The sequence below is a fragment of the Elephantulus edwardii genome, unplaced genomic scaffold (genome assembly GCF_000299155.1).
Source record: "Elephantulus edwardii isolate Elephantulus edwardi_28Jun2011 unplaced genomic scaffold, EleEdw1.0 scaffold00506, whole genome shotgun sequence".
Lineage (NCBI taxonomy): Eukaryota > Metazoa > Chordata > Mammalia > Macroscelidea > Macroscelididae > Elephantulus > Elephantulus edwardii.
The window spans coordinates 445,444-448,798 of NW_006400256.1; the positions used below are offsets into that span (position 1 = coordinate 445,444).

The following is a 3,355-nucleotide window of genomic DNA, read 5'->3' on the forward strand; positions in this document are numbered from 1 at the left end:
GATGGACATATGAGTGTGAGCTGAGTTGAAGAAATAAAATACAGAACAAATGAAATCGAAAATAGAATTCTCACTGCTGATGCGCTAAAACAAAAGGAAGAATCAAAAAGGAAGGAAAAAGAAGAAAGCCTAATAATAGTAAGGGACCATCAAGACAAATAACATGCACATAACACAGCAGGAAGACACAAGTAAAGGCACTGAGGAAGTTGTGGAAGAACTACTAGAAGAAAACTTTATAGATATAATGAAGAATAAGAAAACATATGTTCAAAAGGCTGAGAAAACTCCATACAGAATGGACCTCAAAAGAAAAATACCAAGGCCTATCATAGACAAATTTGTCACAAACAAAGATACGGAGAAAATTTTGAATGCAGCAAGGAAGAAATGAAGAGTAATTTATAAGGGAGAGAAAATAAGATTAAGTGCAAATTCCTCAGCAGAAATTATGCAAGAAAGAAGACAGTGGAATGGCATATATCAAACACTCAAAGAATACAATTGTCAACCAAGAATACGTACCCAGCAAAACTGTCCATCAAATATGACAGAGAGATCAAGATATCCTCAGAAACGTAGACTCTAAGGGAGTTTGTAAAGATCAAGACTAATCTTGCAGGAAATACTGAGAGGAATTCTTCTTACAGAGATGCCACAGAAAGCATGATGAACCAAAGTAACCAGCAAAAACACCAGAAAGACTCAACACAATGCTATCAATTATACCTTGCTCTCAATAATTACACTGAATGTGAATGGTTTAAATGCATCAGTGAAGAGAAAAAGGGTAGCAGATTGGATAAAACCTTTTAATATGTTGTCTACAAAAGATACACCTGAAAAGTGAAAATAGAAAAAAAAAAGACTGAAAATAAAAGGGTAGAAAGAAACATACCAAGCAAATGGCAACCAGAAATGACAGGAATAGTAATATTAATTTCTAATAAAATATTTTTCAGCACAAAAACCATCACAATAGATAAGGATTGTCACTGTATAATGCTTAAAGGGCCAATAGAACAAGAAGGCATAACCATAATAAATATTTATGCACCAAATGAGAGAGCTGAAAAATATACAAAGCAAATGTTAACAGGACTAAAAAAGAAGTAAACACTACAATAGTAATAGGAGACTTCAATGCACCACTTTAAAGAGATGATAGAACTACCAGAAAGAAACTCAACAAAGATACTGAAGAATAAAACCACACAATAAACTAACTCAATTGCATAAATACATACAAACTAACACACTCCAAAAAGCACAATATACCTTCTTCTCCAATGCACATGAAACATTCTTCAGAATTGATCACATTTTAGGTCATAAAACAAGCATCAATAAATTAAGAAACAGAAATAATAAAAAGTGTCTTCTCAGACCACACTGCTACAAAATTAGAAATTAACAACAAGACCATAAAGAAGGAAACCCATACATTTTGAAGTTAAGCAACACCTTGCTTGAACAAGAGTGGATACTAGAAGAAATAAAATGGAAAATAAGAACAGTTTCTTGAAACACATGACAATGAAAACACAACTCACTAAAACCTCTGGGAAATTACTAAAGCAGTAATTAGATGTCAAGTTATAGTAATAGGCAAACACATTAAAAAAGCAGAAAGATGACAATTAATTATTTAACCCAATATCTCCAACAATTTGAAAAAGAACAGTAAGAAAACCTGATGTCCTCTAAAAAAAATAAAATTATAAAAATTAGGGCAAGACCAGCAGAAGCAGCAGTCAGAGCACCCACTGCCTGCACCCTCCCTCCACCTGCCCTAGGATCTCTTTCCCCCTTCCTCCTCAACCCCCCTTCCTCTTCCACGTGCCAGAGGTGCCCCCTTCACCTTCCCGCCCGCCTCTATTGTTCTGCCCAGGCCTCCTGCCCTTCCCCTTCCCTCCAGCTCCCCTTTTCCCCCTCAGTCGCCTTGCGCCTACAGTTTTGTCTTTCACCCTCACCTGTGACCAAAGTCTTGACCACTCGAAGTCCAGCTCACCAGAACACAGCTCGACATGGACACCGGTGTGATTGAAGGTGGATTAAATGTTACTCTTACCATCCAGCTACTTATGTATGGAAAGGAAATTGGCAGTATCATCAGAAAGAAAGGAGAATCCATTAAGAAGATGTGTGAAGAGAGTGGTGCACACATCTCAGAAGGGAACTGTCCTGAGAGAATTATCACTTTGGCTGGACCCACTAATTCTGTCTTTAAAGCCTTTGCTATAATCATTGACAAACTAGAAGAGGATATCAGCAGCTCTATGACCAATAGCACAGCTGCCAGTGGACCCCCAGTAACCCTGAGGCTGTTGGTTCCTGCTAGTCAGTGTGGTTCTCTCATTGGAAAAGGTCAAGATCAAGGAAATACGAGAGAGTACAGGGGCTCAGGTCAGGGTGGCAGGGGATATGCTCCCCAACTCAACTGAGCAGGCCATCACTATCGCTGGCATTCCGTAATTCATCATTGAGTGTGTCAAACAGATCTGTGTGGTCATGTTGGAGTACCCCCCGAAGGGTGAAGGGCGTGACCATCCCATACCAGCCCAAGCCCTCCACTTCTCCGGTCATCTTTGCAGGTGGTCAGGACAGGTACAGCACAGGCAAAGACAGTGAGAGCTTTCCCCACACCACCCTGTCCATGTGCCTTAATCCTGACCTGGAGGAGCCACCTCTAGAGGAAAATACCATTCAAGGACAGTACACCATTCCACAGCCAGATCTGACCAAGCTGCATCAGTTGGCAACACATCAGTTTCATTTTCCTATGACACATGGCACCATCAGATTCAGTGGTGTTGAATCCAGCTCTCCAGAGGTGAAAGGGTAATGGGGTTTGGATGCATCTGCTCAGATTACTTCTCATGAACTCACCATTCCAAATGATTTGACTGGCTGCATAATCAGTAGTCAAGGTGTCAGAATCAATAAGATCTGTCAGATGTCTGGGGTGCAGATCAAAATTGTGAACCCAGTGGAAGAATCTACTGATGGGTAGGTTACCATCACTGGATCTGCTGCCAGTCAGTAGCCTGGCTCAGTATCTAGTCTATCTAGTCAATGTCAGGCTTTCCTCAGAGACAAGTAGCGTGGGGAGCAGCTAGAACAATGCAGATTCATCCATAATCCCTTTCTGCTGTTCACCACCACCCATGACCCATCTGTGTAGTTTCTGAACAGTCAGCGATTCCAGGTTTTAAATAGTTTGTAAATTTTCAGTTTCTACAGTTTATCATCCACTCCTGAGTTTTTAATTAAAGCGTTTTAATTCCTTTCTCTGTTCAGCTGTTGATGATGCTGAGATCCATATTTAGTTTTATAAGTGTCTACCTGGTTTTGG

General features: G+C 40.1%; 1 pseudogene; it reads left to right on the forward strand.

Annotated features, from left to right (window-relative positions):
- Positions 1-1,997: 1,997 nt before the first annotated feature.
- On the forward strand, positions 1,998-3,119 carry LOC102853328 (annotated as a pseudogene).
- Positions 3,120-3,355: the final 236 nt, after the last annotated feature.